The sequence below is a fragment of the Brienomyrus brachyistius genome, chromosome 18 (assembly GCF_023856365.1).
Source record: "Brienomyrus brachyistius isolate T26 chromosome 18, BBRACH_0.4, whole genome shotgun sequence".
Classification (NCBI taxonomy): domain Eukaryota; kingdom Metazoa; phylum Chordata; class Actinopteri; order Osteoglossiformes; family Mormyridae; genus Brienomyrus; species Brienomyrus brachyistius.
Window position 1 is genome coordinate 143,759 of NC_064550.1, and position 23,235 is coordinate 166,993.

General features: G+C 39.3%; 1 long non-coding RNA gene across 1 annotated transcript in view; it reads right to left on the minus strand.

Moving 5' to 3' along the window:
- Positions 1-9,067, minus strand: part of LOC125713458 (uncharacterized) — a 35,785-nt gene extending 26,718 nt beyond the window's left edge. Inside the window, exon 1 of the long non-coding RNA XR_007383597.1 lies at positions 8,061-9,067. This is a non-coding gene — a long non-coding RNA (uncharacterized LOC125713458). The remainder of the gene's footprint in view (positions 1-8,060) is intronic.
- Between the last annotated feature and the right edge of the window lie 14,168 nt (positions 9,068-23,235).

Below are 23,235 nucleotides of genomic sequence, written 5' to 3' on the forward strand. Positions count from 1 at the left end.
TCATACCTTAGCCGTTCCTAACCTACCTTATCCTATCTTACACATTCTTATCCTACCACATCCTATTCTATCTTGCCCTAGTCATTCCAATCCTACCTTATACTATTCTATCTCATATTACTCTTTCCTAACCAGCTTATTCTATCATATCTTAGCCGTTCCTATGCTACCTTATCCTATTCTATCTTACCTTAGCCATTCCTATGCTACCTTCTCCTATTCTATCTTACGTTTATCCATTCCTATCCTACCTTGTCCTATCCTGTACTATCTTAGCCGTTCATATGTTACCACATGCTATTCTATCATACCTTAAGCCATTCCTATCCTACCTTATCTTATTCTGTCTTATATTAGCCATTCCAAACCAGCTTATTCTATCATGTCTTAGCCGTTCCTATGCTACCTTATCCAATTCTATCTTACCTTTAGCCATTGCTATCCTACCTTATTCTATTCTATCATATCTTAGCCGTTCATATGCTACCTTATTCTATTCCATCCGATCTTACCCTTTCTAATCCTACCACATGCTATTCTATCTTACAACTGGCATTCCTATCCTACCTTATCCTATTCTTTTATATCTTAGCCGTTCCTATCCTATCTTATCCTATCCTACACATTCTTATACTACCTCATCCTATCCTATCTTACCTTAACCATTCCTATCCTACCTTAGCATATTCTACCATATCTTACACGTTCCTTTCCTACCTCACCCTATTCCATCCTATCTTACCCATTCTAATCCTACCACATCCTATTCTATCTTACAATTGGCATTCCTATCCTACCTTATCCTATTCTATTATATCTTAGCCGTTCCTATCCTATCTTATCCTATCCTACACATTCTTATCCTACCACATCCTATCCTATCTTACCTTAACCATTCCTATCCTACCTTATCCTATTCTATTTATATTACTCTTTCCTAACCAGCTTATTCTATCATATCATAGCCATTCCTATGCTACCTTGTCCTATTCTATCTTACCTTTATCCATTCCTATCCTACCTTGTCCTATCCTGTAATATCTTAGCCGTTCATATGCTACCACATCCTATTCTATCATACCTTAGCCATTCCTATCCTACCTTATCTTATTCTGTCTTATATTAGCCATTCCAAACCAGCTTATTCCCTCATATCTTAGCCGTTCCTATACTACCTTATCCTATATTATCATATCTTAGCCATTCTTATCCTACCACAACCTACTCTATCTTACCTTACCCGTTGCTATCCTACCAAATGCTATCTTAGCCGTTCCTATCTAATCCCATTATATCATACCTTAGCCATTCCTAACCTACCTTATCCTATCTTACACATTCTTAACCTACCACATCCTATTCTATCTTGACCTAGTCATTCCAATCCCACGTTATACTATTCTATCTCATATTACTCTTTCCTAACCAGCTTATTCTATCATATCTTAGCCGTTCCTATGCTACCACATCCTATTCTATCTTACCTTAACCATTTCTATCCTACCTTAGCCTATACTATCATATCTTACCCGTTCCTTTCCTACCTTATCCTATTCCATCCTATCTTACCCATTCTTATCCTACCACATCCTATCCTATCTTACCTTAACCTTTCCTATCCTATCTTGGCCTATTCTATCATACCTTAGCCATTTTTATCCTACCTTATCTTATTCTATCTTATATTAGCCATTCCAATCCTACCTTATCCTATTCTATCTCATATTACTCTTTCCTAACCAGCTTATTCTATCATATCTTAGCCGTTCATATGCTACCTTATTCTATTCCATCCGATCTTACCCTTTCTAATCCTACCACATCCTATTCTATCTTAAAATTGGCATTCCTATCCTACCTTATCCTATTCTATTATATCTTAGCCGTTCCTATCCTATCTTATCCTATCCTACACATTCTTATCCTACCACATCCTATCCTATCTTACCTTAACCATTCCTATCCTACCTTATCCTATTCTATTTATATTACTCTTTCCTAACCAGCTTATTCTATCATATCATAGCCATTCCTATGCTACCTTGTCCTATTCTATCTTACCTTTATCCATTCCTATCCTACCTTATCCTATCCTATAATATCTTAGCCGTTCATATGCTACCACATCCTATTCTATCATACCTTAGCCATTTTTATCCTACCTTATCTTATTCTATCTTATATTAGCCGTTCCAAACCAGCTTATTCCCTCATATCTTAACCGTTCCTATACTACCTTATCCTATATTATCATATCTTAGCTATTCTTATCCTACCACATCCTACTCTATCTTACCTTACCCGTTGCTATCCTACCAAATGCTATCTTAGCCGTTCCTATCTTATCCGATTATATCATACCTTAGCCGTTCCTAACCTACCTTATCCTATCTTACACATTCTTATCCTACCACATCCTATTCTATCTTGCCCTAGTCATTCTAATCCTACCTTAAACTATTCTATCTTAAATTACTCTTTCCTAACCAGCATATTCTATCATATCTTAGCCGTTCCTAAGCTACCTTATTCTATTCCATCCTATCTTACCGATTCTAATCCTACCACATCCTATTCTATCTTACAATTGGCATTCCTATCCTACCTTATCCTATTCTATTATATCTCAGCCGTTCCTATCCTATCTTTTCCTATCCTACACATTCTTATCCTACAACATCCTATCCTATCTTACCTTAACCATTCCTATCCTACCTTAAACTATTCTATTATCCCTTAGCCATTCCTATCCTATCTTGGCCTATTCTATTATACCTTAGCCATTTTTATCCTACCTTATCTTATTCTATCTTATATTAGCCGTTCCTATACTACCTTATCCTATCATATCTTTGCCATTTTCATCCTACCACATCCTATTCTATCTTAGCTTACCCATTGCTATCCTACCTTATTCTATTCTATCATATCTTAGCTATTCATATGCTACCTTATTCTATTCCATCCTACCTTACCCATTCTAATCCTACCACATCCTATTCTATCTTACAATTGGCATTCCTATCCTACCTTATCCTATTCTATTATATCTCAGCCGTTCCTATCCTATCTTTTCCTATCCTACACATTCTTATCCTACAACATCCTATCCTATCTTACCTTAACCATTCCTATCCTACCTTAAACTATTCTATTATCCCTTAGCCATTCCTATCCTATCTTGGCCTATTCTATTATACCTTAGCCATTTTTATCCTACCTTATCTTATTCTATCTTATATTAGCCGTTCCTATACTACCTTATCCTATCATATCTTTGCCATTTTCATCCTACCACATCCTATTCTATCTTAGCTTACCCATTGCTATCCTACCTTATTCTATTCTATCATATCTTAGCTATTCATATGCTACCTTATTCTATTCCATCCTACCTTACCCATTCTAATCCTACCACATCCTATTCTATCTTACAATTGGCATTCCTATCCTACCTTATCCTATTCTTTTATATCTTAGCCGTTCCTATCCTATCTTATCCTATCCTACACATTCTTATCCTACCACATTCTATCCTATCTTACCTTACCCATTCCTATCCTACCTTATCCTATTCTATCTTACCTTAGCCGTTCCTATCCTATCTTGGCCTATTCTATCATACCTTAGCCATTTTTATCCTACCTTATCTTATTCTATCTCATATTAGCCGTTCCTATACTACCTTATCCTATCATGTCTTTGCCATTTTCATCCTAGCAAATACTATTCTATCTTAGCTTACCCGTTGCTATCGTACCTAATGCTATCTTAGCCGTTCCTATCTAATCCGATTATATCATACCTTAGCCGTTCCTAACCTACCTTATCCTATCTTACACATTCTTATCCTACCACATCCTATTCTATCTTGCCCTAGTCATTCCAATCCTACCTTATACTATTCTATCTCATATTACTCTTTCCTAACCAGCTTATTCTACCATATCTTAGCCGTTCCTATGCTACCTTATCCTATTCTATCATATCTTACCCGTTCCTTTCCTACCTCATCCTATTCCATCCTATCTTACCCATTCTAATCCTACCACATCCTATTCAATCTTACAATTGGCATTCCTATCATACCTTATCCTATTCTATTATATCTTAGCCGTTCCTATCCTATCTTATCCTATCCTACACATTCTTATCCTACCACATCATATCCTATCTTACCTTAACCATTCCTATGCTACCTTATCCTATTTTATCTTACCTTAGCCATTCCTATCCTATCTTGGCCTATTCTATCATACCTTAGCCATTTTTATCCTACCTTATCTTATTCTATCTCATATTAGCCGTTCCTATACCACCTTATCCTATCATATCTTTGCCATTTTCATCCTACCACATCCTATTCTATCTTAGCTTACCCGTTGCTATCCTACCTAATTCTATCTTAGCCGTTCCTATCTTATACGATTCTATAATACCTCAGCTGTTCCTATCGTACCTTATCCTATTCTATCTTATATTACTCTTTCCTAACCAGCTTATTCTATCATATCTTAGCCGTTCCTATGCTACCTTATCCTGTTCTATCTTACCTTAGCCATCCCTATGCTACCTTCTCCTATTCTATCTTACCTTTATCCATTCCTATCCTACCTTATCCTATCCAATAATATCTTACCCATTCCTTTCCTACCTCATCCTATTCCATCCTATCTTACCCATTCTAATCCTACCACATCCTATTCAAACTTACAATTGGCATTCCTATCATACCTTATCCTATTCTATTATATCTTAGCCGTTCCTATGCTATCTTATCCTATCCTACACATTCTTATCCTACCACATCATATCCTATCATACCTTAGCCATTCCTATCCTATCTTGGCCTATTCTATCATACCTTAGCCATTTTTATCCTACCTTATCTTATTCTATCTCATATTAGCCGTTCCTATACCACCTTATCCTATCATATCTTTGCCATTTTCATCCTACCAAATCCTATTCTATCTTAGCTTACCCGTTGCTATCCTACCTAATTCTATCTTAGCCGTTCCTATCTTATACGATTCTATAATACCTCAGCTGTTCCTATCGTACCTTATCCTATTCTATCTTATATTACTCTTTCCTAACCAGCTTATTCTATCATATCTTAGCCGTTCCTATGCTACCTTATCCTGTTCTATCTTACCTTAGCCATCCCTATGCTACCTTCTCCTATTCTATCTTACCTTTATCCATTCCTATCCTACCTTATCCTATCCAATAATATCTTAGCCGTTCATATGCTACCACATCCTATTCTATCATACCATAGCCATTCCTATCCTACCTTTTCATATTCTGTCTTATATTAGCCGTTCCAAACCAGCTTATTCCCTCATATCTTAGCCGTTCCTATACTGCCTTATCCTATTTTATCATATCTTAGCCATTCTTATCCTACCACAATCTACTCTATCTTACCTTACCCGTTGCTATCCTAACAAATGCTATCTTAGCCGTTCCTATCTTATACGATTATATCATACCTTAGCCGTTCCTAACCTACCTTATCCTATCTTACACATTCTTATCCTACCACATCCTATTCTATCTTGCCCTAGTCATTCCAATCCTACCTTATACTATTCTATCTCATATTACTCTTTCCTACCTTCATCCTATTCCATCCTATCTTACCCATTCTTATCCTACCACATCCTATCCTATCTTACCTTAACCTTTCCTATCCTACCTTATCCTATTCTATCTTACCTTAGCCATTCCTATCCTATCTTGGCCTATTCTATCATACCTTAGCCATTTTTATCCTACCTTATCTTATTCTATCTTATATTAGCCGTTCCTATACAACCTTATCCTATCATATCTTTGCCATTTTCATCCTACCACATCCTATTCTATCTTAGCTTACCCGTTGCTATCCTACCTTATGCTATCTTAGCCGTTCCTATCTTATACGATTCTATCATACCTCAGCTGTTCCTATCGTACCTTATCCTATTCTATCTTATATTACTCTTTCCTAACCAGCTTATTCTATCATATCTTAGCCGTTCCTATGCTACCTTATCCTATTCTATCTTACCTTAGCATTCCTATGCTACCTTCTCCTATTCTATCTTACCTTTATCCATTCCTATCCTACCTTATCCTATCCTATAATATCATAGCCGTTCATATGCTACCACATCCTATTCTATCATACCTTAGCCATTCCTATCCTACCTTATCTTATTCTGTCTTATATTAGCTGTTGCAAACCAGCTTGTTCCCTCATATCTTAGCCGTTCCTAAACTACCTTATCCTATTTGATCATATCTTAGAGTAGGATGTGGTAGGATAAGAATGGCTATCTTACCTTACCCGTTGCTATCCAACCAAATGCTATCTTATCCGATTATATCATACTTTAGCCGTTCCTAACCTACCTTATCCTATCTTACACATTCTTATCCTACCACATCCTATTCTATCTTGCCCTGGTCATTCCAATCCTACCTTATACTATTCTATCTCATATTACTCTTTCCTAACCAGCATATTCTATCATATCTTAGCCGTTCCTAAGCTACCTTATTCTATTCCATCCTATCTTACCCATTCTAATCCTACCACATCCTATTCTATCTTACAATTGGCATTCCTATCCTACCTTATCCTATTCTATTATATCTCAGCCGTTCCTATCCTATCTTTTCCTATCCTACACATTCTTGTCCTACAACATCCTATCGTATCTTACCCTAACCATTCCTATCCTACCTTAAACTATTCTATTATACCTTAGCCATTTTTATCCTACCTTATCTTATTTTATCTCATATTAGCCGTTCCTATACTACCTTATCCTATCATATCTTTGCCATTTTCATCCTACCACATCCTATTCTATCTTAGCTTACCCATTGCTATCCTACCAAATGCTATCTTAGCCATTCCTATCTTATTCAATAATATCATACCTTAGCCGTTCCAAACCTACTTTATCCTATCTTACACATTCTTATCCTACCACATCCTATTCTATCTTACGTTAACCATTCCTATCCTATCTTGGCCTATTCTATCATACCTTAGCCATTTTTATCCTACCTTATCTTATTCTATCTTATATTAGCCGTTCCAAACTAGCTTATTCTATCATATCTTAGCCGTTCCTATACTACCTTATCCTATATTATCATATCTTAGCCATTCTTATCCTACCACATCCTACTCTATCTTACCTTACCCGTTGCTATCGTACCTAATGCTATCTTAGCCGTTCCTATCTTATCCGATTATATCATACCTTAGCCGTTCCTAACCTACCTTATCCTATCTTACACATTCTTATCCTACCACATCCTATTCTATCTTGACCTAGTCATTCCAATCCTACCTTATACTATTCTATCTCATATTACTCTTTCCTAACCAGCTAATTCTATCATATCTTAGCCGTTCCTATGCTACCTTATCCTATTCTATCTTACCTTAGCCATTCCTATGCTACCTTGTCCTATTCTATCTTACCTTTATCCATTCCTATCCTACCTTATCCTATTCTATCATATCTTAGCCGTTCCTATGCTACCACATCCTATTCTATCTTACCTTAACCATTCCTATCCTACCTTAGCCTATACTATCATATCTTACCCGTTCCTTTCCTACCTTATCCTATTCCATCCTATCTTACCCATTCTTATCCTACCACATCCTATCCTATCTTACCTTAACCTTTCCTATCCTACCTTATCCTATTCTATCTTACCTTAGCCATTCCTATCCTATCTTGGCCTATTCTATCATACCTTAGCCATTCCTATCCTACCTTATCTTATTCTGTCTTATATTAGCCATTCCAAACCAGCTTATTCTAACATATCTTAGCCGTTCCTATACTACCTTATCCTATATTATCATATCTTAGCCATTCTTATCCTACCACATCCTACTCTATCTTACCTTACCCGCTGCTATCCTACCAAATGCTATCTTAGCCGTTCCTATCTAATCCCATTATATCATACCTTAGCCATTCCTAACCTACCTTATCCTATCTTACACATTCTTATCCAACCACATCCTATTCTATCTTGACCTAGTCATTCCAATCCTACGTTATACTATTCTATCTCATATTACTCTTTCCTAACCAGCTTATTCTATCATATCTTAGCCGTTCCTATGCTACCACATCCTATTCTATCTTACCTTAACCATTCCTATCCGACCTTAGCCTATACTATCATATCTTACCCGTTCCTTTCCTACCTTATCCTATTCCATCCTATCTTACCCATTCTTATCCTACCACATCCTATCCAATCTTACCTTAACCTTTCCTATCCTACCTTATCTTATTCTATCTTATATTAGCCATTCCAATCCTACCTTATCCTATTCTATCTCATATTACTCTTTCCTAACCAGCTTATTCTATCATATCTTAGCCGTTCATATGCTACCTTATTCTATTCCATACGATCTTACCCTTTCTAATCCTACCACATCCTATTCTATCTTACAATTGGCATTCCTATCCTACCTTATCCTTTTCTATTATATCTTAGCCGTTCCTATCCTATCTTATCCTATCCTACACATTCTTATCCTACCACATCCTATCCTATCTTACCTTAACCATTCCTATCCTACCTTATCCTATTCTATTCATATTACTCTTTCCTAACCAGCTTATTCTATCATATCATAGCCATTCCTATGCTACCTTGTCCTATTCTATCTTACCTTTATCCATTCCTATCCTACCTTATCCTATCCTATAATATCTTAGCCGTTCATATGCTACCACATCCTATTCTATCATACCTTAGCCATTTGTATCCTACCTTATCTTATTCTATCTTATATTAGCCGTTCCAAACCAGCTTATTCCCTCATATCTTAACCGTTCCTATACTACCTTATCCTATATTATCATATCTTAGCTATTCTTATCCTACCACATCCTACTCTATCTTACCTTACCCGTTGCTATCCTACCAAATGCTATCTTAGCCGTTCCTATCTTATCCGATTATATCATACCTTAGCCGTTCCTAACCTACCTTATCCTATCTTACACATTCTTATCCTACCACATCCTATTCTATCTTGCCCAAGTCATTCCAATCCTACCTTAAACTATTCTATCTTAAATTACTCTTTCCTAACCAGCATATTCTATCATATCTTAGCCGTTCCTAAGCTACCTTATTCTATTCCATCCTATCTTACCGATTCTAATCCTACCACATCCTATTCTATCTTACAATTGGCATTCCTATCCTACCTTATCCTGTTCTATTATATCTCAGCCGTTCCTATCCTATCTTTTCCTATCCTACACATTCTTATCCTACAACATCCTATCCTATCTTACCTTAACCATTCCTATCCTACCTTAAACTATTCTATTATCCCTTAGCCATTCCTATCCTATCTTGGCCTATTCTATTATACCTTAGCCATTTTTATCCTACCTTATCTTATTCTATCTTATATTAGCCGTTCCTATACTACCTTATCCTATCATATCTTTGCCATTTTCATCCTACCACATCCTATTCTATCTTAGCTTACCCATTGCTATCCTACCTTATTCTATTCTATCATATCTTAGCTATTCATATGCTACCTTATTCTATTCCATCCTACCTTACCCATTCTAATCCTACCACATCCTATTCTATCTTACAATTGGCATTCCTATCCTACCTTATCCTATTCTTTCATATCTTAGCCGTTCCTATCCTATCTTATCCTATCCTACACATTCTTATCCTACCACATTCTATCCTATCTTACCTTACCCATTCCTATACTACCTTATCCTATTCTATCTTACCTTAGCCGTTCCTATCCTATCTTGGCCTATTCTATCATACCTTAGCCATTTTTATCCTACCTTATCTTATTCTATCTCATATTAGCCGTTCCTATACTACCTTATCCTATCATGTCTTTGCCATTTTCATCCTAGCAAATACTATTCTATCTTAGCTTACCCGTTGCTATCGTACCTAATGCTATCTTAGCCGTTCCTATCTAATCCGATTATATCATACCTTAGCCGTTCCTAACCTACCTTATCCTATCTTACACATTCTTATCCTACCACATTCTATTCTATCTTGCCCTAGTCATTCCAATCCTACCTTATACTATTCTATCTCATATTACTCTTTCCTAACCAGCTTATTCTATCATATCTTAGCCGTTCCTATGCTACCTTATCCTATTCTATCATATCTTACCCGTTCCTTTCCTACCTCATCCTATTCCATCCTATCTTACCCATTCTAATCCTACCACATCCTATTCAATCTTACAATTGGCATTCCTATCATACCTTATCCTATTCTATTATATCTTAGCCGTTCCTATCCTATCTTATCCTATCCTACACATTCTTATCCTACCACATCATATCCTATCTTACCTTAACCATTCCTATGCTACCTTATCCTATTTTGTCTTACCTTAGCCATTCCTATCCTATCTTGGCCTATTCTATCATACCTTAGCCATTTTTATCCTACCTTATCTTATTCTATCTCATATTAGCCGTTCCTATACCACCTTATCCTATCATATCTTTGCCATTTTCATCCTACCACATCCGATTCTATCTTAGCTTACCCGTTGCTATCCTACCTAATTCTATCTTAGCCGTTCCTATCTTATACGATTCTATAATACCTCAGCTGTTCCTATCGTACCTTATCCTATTCTATCTTATATTACTCTTTCCTAACCAGCTTATTCTATCATATCTTAGCCGTTCCTATGCTACCTTATCCTGTTCTATCTTACCTTAGCCATCCCTATGCTACCTTCTCCTATTCTATCTTACCTTTATCCATTCCTATCCTACCTTATCCTATCCAATAATATCTTAGCCGTTCATATGCTACCACATCCTATTCTATCATACCATAGCCATTCCTATCCTACCTTATCTTATGCTATCTTATATTAGATGTTCCAAACCAGCTTATTCCCTCATATCTTAACCGTTCCTATACTACCTTATCCTATATTATCATATCTTGGCTATTCTTATCCTACCACATCCTACTCTATCTTACCTTACCCGTTGCTATCCTACCAAATGCTATCTTAGCCGTTCCTATCTTATCCGATTATATCATACCTTAGCCGTTCCTAACCTACCTTATCCTATCTTACACATTCTTATCCTACCACATCCTATTCTATCTTGCCCTAGTCATTCCAATCCTACCTTAAACTATTCTATCTTAAATTACTCTTTCCTACCTTATCCTATTCCATCCTATCTTACCCATTCTTATCCTACCACATCCTATCCTATCTTACCTTAACCTTTCCTATCCTACCTTATCCTATTCTATCTTACCTTAGCCATTCCTATTCTATCTTGGCCTATTCTATCATACCTTAGCCATTTTTATCCTACCTTATCTTATTCTATCTTATATTAGCCGTTCCTATACAACCTTATCCTATCATATCTTTGCCATTTTCATCCTACCACATCCTATTCTATCTTAGCTTACCCGTTGCTATCCTACCTTATGCTATCTTAGCCGTTCCTATCTTATACAATTCTATCATACCTCAGCTGTTCCTATCGTACCTTATCCTATTCTATCTTATATTACTCTTTCCTAACCAGCTTATTCTATCATATCTTAGCCGTTCCTATGCTACCTTATCCTATTCTATCTTACCTTAGCATTCCTATGCTACCTTCTCCTATTCTATCTTACCTTTATCCATTCCTATCCTACCTTATCCTATCCTATAATATCATAGCCGTTCATATGCTACCACATCCTATTCTATCATACCTTAGCCATTCCTATCCTACCTTATCTTATTCTGTCTTATATTAGCTGTTGCAAACCAGCTTGTTCCCTCATATCTTAGCCGTTCCTAAACTACCTTATCCTATTTGATCATATCTTAGAGTAGGATGTGGTAGGATAAGAATGGCTATCTTACCTTACCCGTTGCTATCCAACCAAATGCTATCTTATCCGATTATATCATACTTTAGCCGTTCCTAACCTACCTTATCCTATCTTACACATTCTTATCCTACCACATCCTATTCTATCTTGCCCTAGTCATTCCAATCCTACCTTATACTATTCTATCTTAAATTACTCTTTCCTAATCAGCATATTCTATCATATCTTAGCCGTTCCTAAGCTACCTTATTCTATTCCATCCTATCTTACCCATTCTAATCCTATCACATCCTATTCTATCTTACAATTGGCATTCCTATCCTACCTTATCCTATTCTATTATATCTCAGCCGTTCCTATCCTATCTTTTCCTATCCTACACATTCTTGTCCTACAACATCCTATCGTATCTTACCCTAACCATTCCTATCCTACCTTAAACTATTCTATCTTACCTTAGCCATTCCTATCCTATCTTGGCCTATTCTATTATACCTTAGCCATTTTTATCCTACCTTATCTTATTCTATCTCATATTAGCCGTTCCTATACTACCTTATCCTATCATATCTTTGCCATTTTCATCCTACCACATCCTATTCTATCTTAGCTTACCCATTGCTATCCTACCTTATTCTATTCTATCATATCTTAGCTATTCATATGCTACCTTATTCTATTCCATCCTACCTTACCCATTCTAATCCTACCACATCCTATTCTATCTTACCTTAGCCATTCCTATCCTACCTTATCTTATTCTGTCTTATATTAGCCATTATTATCCTACCTTATCTTATTCTATCTCATATTAGCCGTTCCTATACAACCTTATCCTATCATGTCCTTGCCATTTTCATCCTACCACATCCTATTCTATCTTAGCTTACCCGTTGCTATCCTACCTAATGCTATCTTAGCCGTTCCTATCTTATACGATTCTATCATACCTTAGCCGTTCCTAACCTACCTTATCCTATCTTACACATTCTTATCCTACCACATCCTATTCTATCTTGACCTAGTCATTCCAATCCTACCTTATCCTATTCAATCATATCTTAGCCATTACTATCCTACCGTATCCTATTCTATCCTGTTTTAGCCGTATCTTTCCTACCTTATCCTATTCCATCCTATCTTAGCCGTTCCTATCTTACCTTATCCTATTCTGTCATATCTTAGCCATTCTTATCCCACCACATCCTACTCTGTCTTACCTTAGCCGTTCCTATCCTAACTTATTGTATTCTGTCTTATGTTAGCCGTTCCTGAGGGTGTTTTTTAAATTTTTATATGACATAAAGTCACAGACTTATTTAAATGGTTTGGCAAAATTTCTGTCAGATCCCGCTGCTGGGATCAGCAACTCCAGAGGGTTAAGATGTATGATTACTGTTACCTTCAGGATGACCACAGGCACAGCTACAAAACACATAAATAACAGAGAGTCGTATCCCAGGCTTGGCAATGTTTATTGACACAAAACCTTTAAGGAAATAAAAAAGTAACAGAAATACACAGGCAAAACAGTAATGGCAACTCTTAAAGACATATGCACACAATTAATACCATAGCCATGATACACATGAATTTAGAATAATTATATACACAATGTATATACATGAATCCTACCTGGATTTCAGTATAAACCCAGACACACACCCCTTCCACCTGGCAACAAGTCTAAAAGAAATCGGTTGTTATTACAAACAAAACACACGTCGCCACTGCCGCCACGTGTTAAAGAAATGCCAAAGGAAGACCAGACCACGCCCCCTACCACCGGCTTCCCACGGCTTTTATCCTCACTGATGCCAGCCAGTATAATTTCAAGAGCAGAAACAGCTGCGCAATGTCAGAAACTTTATTACGGAGGCTACCATGGTAACCGCGTAAACAACCTACCTACCTAACCCTGCACAATACAGAGTGCTTGGACTTACGGAAAGCCCAACACGTGACCTGTGAGTGACATAGTCCACGTCACTCACCGGTTACACTCTTATGTTAGCCATTCCTATCCTATCTCATCCTATTCTGTCTTCACCAAACCTATCCTAAAATAAAATAGGATAACACAGGTTGAGATAAGATAAAACAAGAGCTTTGCAATATGTAACCATTCTTTCTAGGCTCGGGAGGAGGATGATTGCTATTTCCTTATCTTATTTATTTTGACCTGTAACCTTTTATGTAATTAATAGTATAACAATAAACTATCTCCTCTCAAAGGATCAGACTGGTTCCATCTCTGTATAATCATTTCTAAACCGCTTTCCATTCTAGTCTGGGTTTCCGTATCCACCAAAAAGAAAGAATTAAATATAAACGTATTATTACAGACCTCTCAAATAAAACAATACCAGGGCAAACCAAATAGTTATAACAAATAATATCAAACAAATACTTTCACCCCACAAAAGATAACCTTGCTCATGAGCAGGCAAAACTTAGTCAAAGAAATATTTAAAAGAACAACATTGCTATATTGTCAGTCATTTCAATCCAGTCAGTCCGCACCGCGGGGAAGTTGGTTTTATGTTCGATATTCGCTACATTTACTGACATCTAAACTGCAATATCTTCGGGATCATAACGGTAATAATTTTCAGATTACGCTCCAATTGACTGCACTAGTGGTGTTGTGGTGATTGGCATTGCACTTTCAAGACAGTCTCTAAGTTTTCGGGCAGTTCTCGGTGAGCAGAAGGATATTCGATCCCGTCTCGCTTTATATTTTTAATTCATATTGCTGGAGAATGTGGAGCTAAAAGTGTGAAATATTCTTCTAGTTTAACTTCACATGTGGAGCCTAATCTGAAAAGAATTACCGTCATGATCCCGAAGATATTGCAGTTTAGATGACAGTAATTGTAGCGAAAATCGAACATAAAACCACCTTTACCGCGATCAGTCAGCAAAGCTTTCCTCCGACTGTTCTTTTTCTTTTCTTATCTGAAATTTAACAGAGGGCGCTCGCCTCCGGTGCAGATCCTGGCAGGGTGCGTGTGACCGTACTCCTCTCTGAGTAAACGTCCACTGATGTCGAACAGGATTTCAGCAATCATAAAAAAAACCAACCGGCACGTCGCAGATTGCATAATCATTAAACCATACATATAGTTTTATCAAGTATGTCATAACCACAATATCCTCGATATAATTTGGTTTCAGGGCTTCACACACTATCACACAGTATTAACCTGGGCTACGAACATATAAAAGGAAAATATGGGAAGGGAATATGGCGCAGTAGAAAAATAAAACATATCCCTTTTCCCCATTTACACATAACGAAATCACATTGCAGCAACATGTACATATCGATGACACATTATAACATCCAAGGTTTACATAATCTCAATCGGCAAACTAAAGCATTGCTTTTTTTCCCTTTCTTTTTATATCCCGCCATAGCACAAAGTACATTTTCCCTTAACTCAGTCCCGTAACACTCACCGAAAGAGTAGAACACGGCTTGTCCGTCTCATCCGTCTTCTTGATCACATCGTTCGCCAGTGCTGACGTTCTCCACCTTCTCGCTGCTGTTCTTTTCTACGGCCTCATTTTTTTCTAAATGGGTGTCAGATTTCTTAGCTGTTATTTTAATTTTAATCTTAAGTACTCTCATTTCTTTGCTCTCCATTTTTAAGATATTAAATCTCTTCAAACTACAGCCACTCGCCAAGATGCTCGAAAGACGTTTGAGAAGATAAGTACATGTGATTCAAAAGTAATCAAGCTGTTGTCATGGACGCCCATTCCAACCATAACAGACAATGCGATTCTATGCAGCTCATCGGCGACTTTCGCCCGCGTTCGGCTTCGACTGACCGGTCGTAGGTTCGATTCGGCCATAAGCAGGTTGCCAACTCTGACGCATCTGGCGCGAGACTCGCGCTTTCAGACTGAAACGCTCACAGCAATAATTCTTATGGACCTAAAATTGGCTACACCAAAAGCGTTGGGGCAGTTTGCAAACCCTACATATTATTTACAAGGTAATAAAACTATTATATACATGTAAGTACGTGTGTAGTAGACTTGTCTTGAAATGAAAATCTCATGCCAACTGTCATGCCCTGCTCGTCGGCTCCTCGTGTGTGCCACGCCCCCGGATTACCCACGTGTTCTTTCCCGATTTGTACCCAGCTGTGTCTGATTATTTTCAATCAGTCCTGTGTATTTCAGTCCGTGTCTTACCTGAGTCCTTCGTCCGTCATTGATGTCAGTAGCCGTCCTATGTTTCCTGTCCCGGATCTTCCTAATTAAACTCCCGTTTACCCTGCTTACACCTGCTTGCCTGCTCTTTGCTCGCTCGCCTTTCCAGCGCGTTCGCCCACTTCCGGAGCGTCCCGTGACACAAACCAGCTGACCAAATTCGGTGCTATATTATGTATGCAAGAATTATCACATGCAGGGCGCACATAACTGGTATGCAAGTACTCATTCGCTGTCTAAAGCTATACGCGCTGCAATGTTTTGTAGCAGCGCAAATGCGTATTTATTTTATGTGCATTCGCGCTGTTATGACAAGAAATCACTGTGCATTCTAGCCTTCATGCCGCGAAAGAAGTACAAATTAGCCCCATTAATGTTAAAATGCACGGTAATTTTTTGCCATAACAGCGTAAATGCGCATAAAATACATGCGAATTTGCGCTGCTACAGCAAGGAATTGCCGCGCGTTCACGGAGAATGCATACTTGCGTACCATACAGTTATGTGCGGTCCTGACCATATGTATAGTAGGCATATCTTCTACAATAAATTATATATTTAAGTCGTATTGTTTGGCGTTTTTAAATCTTTTAATCATAATTTTCTTCGTTCTTTCCTGCCGACAGTTGGGGCAGAGACTGTCATACACTCATGTACTAATGTTACTAATGTAACATTCACAGCCAGACGCTGCGCAACAGTGAAACATTTATACATGTGAGAAAAGGTTTTCTGTGTGTCCATTAATTCCTACATTGAGTTTTAATCCCGTTTACATGAAAAGCTGTAGTTATATTGCCCCCAGAATTCCAAATTTCTATTTGCAGCAAACTGATAAACCGAATAAGCCCAGGACATTGGAAAATACTTGAACAACATGGTAAAGTGGGTTTCAGCATTTTCTATTGTTACATTTGTATTAGAATTGTAACAAATGTCTTCGTTAGTATTGCATTGTATTTTGCGGGATGTTCCTCAACAGATTGGTTCTGTGGACTGTGGTGTGTTCATGTTGATTGTTGTCACAGATCGAGGAAGTAGGAAGCCGGAGAATCGGGAAACAAGGGATTTATTGGGAAACCAGCTAGGAACACGGGGCAATACAGGTAGCGACTTCAATGACTGGACTGGGGAAACATACTTTGATACGGAATTAAATACATAGGACTGATAGATGTGTGATAGATGATCACCTAGTCTATATATGCTTGATAAATGACACTCAGTTTTTCATCAGCTGCTTTCAGTCTCCATGGATAGACCAAATGTAAAATGGAAGTTTTTAGAACTGCTTCATGAAGAACAGCGTGAGCAGTATGAGGGTACTCAGCTGATTGTGGTTGGGAGCTGTGGCCTTCAAACCCTATATAATGCCAGCAAATGTGGTCTCTCCATATGGCAGATAGAGGAAGTTTGAAAGCCATTTGTATTCTCTTCCATAGTGTGCCAGCAAGGAGAGAGGACTTCACTGCTTTTACTATCCATCCATCCATCCATCATCTTCCGCTTAATCCGGGGTCCCTCCCGATTGACTGAGCTCCTCACCCTATCTCTAAGGGAGAGCCCAGCCACCCTGCGGAGGAAACTCATTTCGGCCTCTTGCACCCGCGATCTCGTTCTTTCGGTCACTACCGATAGCTCATGACCATAGGTGAGGGTAGGAACGTAGATCGACTGGTAAATCGAGAGCTTTGCCTTTTGGCTCAGCTCTCTCTTCACCATGACAGACCGATGCAGCGCCCGCATGACTGCTGACGCCGCACCGATCCGCCTGTCGATCTCCCGTTCCATCGTTCCCCCACTCTTGAACAAGATCCCGAGATACTTAAACTCCTCCACTTTTTTTAAAACTCCACTCCTGCTTTTACTAAATCTGCAAAATTTCCACTTGCATCCTGTAGCCACCAATGGCTTGAAAACTTACCAGTAGCAGAGAGAGCCCTGGAGGTGTGGCCGTCTCTGGCCATGTACCTGGATGCAGTCAGAATGAGGAAGCTACCAAATCCAGGAACTGCATTGTGTGACACCCTTGAAGCTGCTCAGACAGACCCCCTCATCTTCGCAAAGCTACATTTCTACATAGCTATCACCAGGACCTTCACTCCTTTCTTGACAAGATATCAAACTGATGAACCAGTGATGCCATTCTTAGCCACAGACTTGGCTGAGTTGATGAAGGTAATATCCTAGCATTGGACAGGTTGATGTTGCAAATTTATTTCAGTGTGTGTACATTTCTCCCTGAACATAACCTGTCTTCAGGTTAGTGTTCTACCTTTTATCTAATCATGATTAATATCTGATTAATATGAATGATTTATTAATTATATACAGATACTCACACCCACACATCCTTCCATCCATCCATTTTCCAAACCGCTTATCCTACTGGGTCACGGGGGTCCGGAGCCTATCCCGGAAGCAATGGGCACGAGGCAGGGAACAACCCAGGATGGGGGGCCAGCCCATCGCAGGGCATACTCACACACCAGTCACTCATATACGCACACCTACGGGCAATTTAGCAAGTCCAATTAGCCTCAGCATGTTTTTGGACTGTGGCAGGAAACCGGAGTACCCGGAGGAAACCCCACGACGACATGGGGAGAACATGCAAACTCCACACACCTGTGACCCAGGCGGAGACTCGAACCCGGGTCCCAGAGGTGTGAGGCAACAGTGCTAACCACTGCACCACCATGCCGCCCCAGGGTGCACCTTGACATGAGAAATTACAATGGGAAGCAAATGGTAGAGGAGCTGGACAGTAGTGGTTACATCACCAATGACAAGTCCCCTCCCACCAGGATCAGCAGCGACCATATGCTGAGACACCGGGGCACTAAAGGGCTTTGAGTCCCAGGGAGCAGACATAAATACTCATCTACTGTAAGCTGCTTAGGGGCGGCATGGTGGTGCAGTGGTTAGCACTGTTGCCTCACACCTCTGGGACCCGGGTTCAAGCCTGGGTCACATGTGTGTGGAGTTTGCATGTCCTCCCCATGTCGTCGTGGGGTTTCCTCCGTGTACTCCGGTTTCCCCCCACAATCCAAAAACATGCTGAGGTTAATTGGAGTTACTAAATTGCCCGTAGGTGTGCCTGTGTGAGTGAATGGTGTGTGAGTGTGCCCTGCGATGGGCTGGCCCCCCATCCTGGGTTGTTCCCTGCCTCGTGCCCATTGCTTCCGGGATAGGCTCCGGATCCCCGCGACCCAGTAGGATAAGCGGTTTGGAAAATGGATGGATGGATGGATGTAAGCTGCTTTGGATCAAAGCATCAGATAAATGTAAAAGCATTAATAAGATATTCCTACAGAGCAATTTCTAATAGACATGGCAGTGCCCTAACCTCTCATGTAATAAACCCCTTGGCATCATCTGCTGCCTCATTCAGCCTAATCCAATAGTCCAGAGGATCCTCCCTAGCATCTGACTTGGTTGAACAAAAATCTGCTGGAGGCATCCCAGAATGCACAGTCAAATAAGAATACTGCTTCAGGATACTAAGGACTGCATCCACATCCCCAGTGGCAGTGACAGTATCATTACTATGCAGCCATGCTCTGACCACATCTCTGGCACATCCCATCAGTCTGCTTGTGCCTGCAGTAGGAATGGGTGAACCTAAGCATTCAGAGGTTTCCCCAGCAGGTAGACTATTTGGCATCTTAGAGAGGACACTGAGGTAGAGATTGGTATACAACTTCACAATATTATTCTTAATCTGCCAGATTTGGATTATCCCCTCTGTCAGAAATCTTGCAGGCAGAGCCCACTTGCAGCAGAGCTGAGAGGTAGGGCTACATGTTAAACTAAGACTAGAGGTATGTATCAGACCAGCTCTCCCTAGCCTTCTGCTTGCTAATATTCGATCTCTCGAAAATAATATGGATGAACTTGGGACTAGGATTAAGAATTAAAAACTGATTTTCACTGAAACATAGCTGTAGGACAATATTGTAGAAGCAGCTGTCCGGCTACAGACTCACTCCATTCATCACAGGGACTGCACAGTAGTATCTGGCAAACTCAGTAGGGGGGGGGAATCTGCATTTACATCAACAACCAGTGGTACTCAGACTGTCACTTTTCAAGTGATGTAAACACTGTTCAATTGATGTGGAGCACTGAATGCTGAAATGCGGACAATTTTATTGGCCTAGGAAGTTTAACGCTGCTTTCATTCTGCCTGTTTACATTCCTCCACATGCAAACTGCACGGCAGCATTGGGCACATTGAATGAGGCTATAAGCGCACAAGAAAACAAACATAATGATACAGTGTTTACAGTAACTGGTGATTTTAATCATTGTAACTTAGGGACTGTGATACCAGCATACCAACAACACCTTACATTTCCTACATGGGAAAAAAACATACATGTATAGCAATGTGAAGGAGGCGTACAAGGTTGTACCTGGTCCCCACTTTGGACGGTCTCCATTCCTTTACCCAGCATACAGACAGCTCCTCAAACAAGCCCGAACTGTGATGTGATTTTATGTGGCCTACCACTTCATGGCTGATTTGCTGTTGTTCCCAATTTTTCCACTTTGGTAAAATACAACTAACAGTTCAGTGTGGAATATTTAGTAGCTAGGAAATCTCACAGATGGACTTATTGCACAGGTGGCATCCTATCGCAGTACCATGCTTGAATTCACTGACCTGACTGAATTCACTGTGTGTGTGTGTGTATATATATATATATATAAAGTCACGATCTGGGGCGAGCAGAGCAGCGGTGATCGTGCGGGCAGGCGTGCAAAGACTAGGTGAGACGGACAAAATCGGGCAAACTACGGGTTTAATTAGGGAACTGGGACCATAGAACAACACGAAACCACACCATAACCACAAGAGATCCACAATGACGGACAAGAGGAACAGGTAAGACCAGGACTTAAATAGGATGTGACTAATCAAAATAAGCAGACCCAGATGGAGACGATCAGGGAAGCACACGTGGGTAATCAGGGGGTGTGGCACACGAGGAGCCGACGAGCCGGGTCATGACATATATCAGAATCAGAATCAGAATCAGAATCGTGTTTATTGGCCAAGTATGTGCAAGCACATACAAGGAATTTGATTCCGGTAGATGTTGTCTCTCAAGTAGTGTAAAAAGAAAACAAAAAACAAAACAGCAGTGTGTAAGGATACAATGAACAATATCCAGAGCAAGTGTAAATACACATCATTTATTAATATTTACTTAGTGTTCATTATTATTGAATGGTACTTAATTTCTTATAAAGTTCAATTATGAAATAAAACTGCAAAAGTGTGTGGGGCGGCATGGTGGTGCAGTGGTTAGCACTGTTGCCTCGCACCTCTAGGACCCAGGTTCGAGTCTCTGCCTGGGTCACATGTGTGCGGAGTTTGCATGTTCTCCCCATGTCGTCGTGGGGTTTTCTCCAGGTACTCTGGTGTGTATATATATATAGTAAAATTGAGTTTTTTACACTTTTGCAGTTTTATTTCATAATTGAACTTTATAAGAAATTAAGTACCATTCAATAATAATGAACACTAAGTAAATATTAATAAATGATGTGTTATTGATCCCTGTGGGTGAATTGCTTTACACCTCTACCACTCTGTAGGTCAGAGCAAGCTGGTTGTGAAGGGTAGTTAGCTGTTGTAGCACCCAAAGAACTGGGACTTACGGGCCTAGTACTAACAGAACTTCATTTGTTGCAGTTTTGTATGACAAATGGATATGTTTTGTGTCCTGTGGAGAAATCATAAATACCCATTTTAGCAGGTGTGATTTTGCGTTGAACAGGTAATGTTACATTGAGACCGCCCTGGAACCTGGAACCAGGAACTAGGGGCCTCATTTATAAAGACTGTATGTGAGCAAAAGAACCATGAAACATTTGCACAAAAATTTATAGAAAAATTTTCGGATGCATAAATGTAGAATATAAAGAAAAGATACCGTGAAATAGTTTACACATTTTGAAATGGTGCAGTGCAACTGTAGGAACATTTTGGACAAAACATTAAACTGTTGCTGGCGCTTGAAGCAGAGACCAACTGAGTATGAGGAGGTGGAGCACAACGACTCGTGCACACAATTCGCTATGAATCAAACATACCTGCAGTATTTTCTGTCAACACTTGCTGCATCAAGCAAAGGCACATCCTAGATGTGTGACAGTCCACCTTGATTTTAGTGGCTAAGAACTTTGTGCTTGTCATGCAATGTTTCCCTTTCAAATCAATCAGGGAAACGTGCAATATCCTGTCTTACAGTAAAAAATACTGTGTACATTTACAACAAACTACAGTGGTCACAGCAAGAAATGGTGCTAATGATTCCTCTGATCAAAAGAATCTGTGCAATTTTACATTTTCAATCTGGTCGTCCATTTCTAGCATTTGGATCAGCACTACATATGCTTCCCAGGTTACGATGGTCTGTTTTGACCTTGCGATGGGGAATGTTTTTGATTTTCAGCATGTTGTTCAATAACTTAAATGGGACATTTGACATTTTGTTATAAAATAGGATTGGCATTAATTTTGCACAATTGTAGGCTAATGTAACCTTTCAAAGCATGTTTTTAAGGTAGGCTAGGCTAGTCCATAATGCTTGTTAGGGTAGGTGTACTGTGTTAAAATGGATTTTCTCCTTACGATAACTATATTCTAGAAAGCATCAATTTTTTTAACATTTTTATTTAACTTACACATAAAACGTGCAGCTACATATAGTGTCACTTTAAATTAACAGTATTTTAATGTTTTATTTAATAAGTATTAAATGGTGGCGCAATGGCGGCATGGTGGTGCAATGGTTAGCACTGTTGTCTCTGCCTGGGTCACATGTGTGCGGAGTTTGCATGTTCTCCCCATGTCGTCGTGGGGTTTCCTGCGGGTACTCCGGTTTCCCCCCCCAGTCGAAAAACATGCTGAGGCTAATTGGAGTTGCTAAGTTGCCCATAGGAGTGCATGCGTCAGTGAATGGTGTGTGAGTGTGCCCTGCGATGGGCTGGCCCCCCATCCTGGGTTGGTCCCTGCCTCGTGCCCATTGCTTCCGGGATTGTCTCCGGACACTCCGCGACCCAGTAGGATGCACGGTT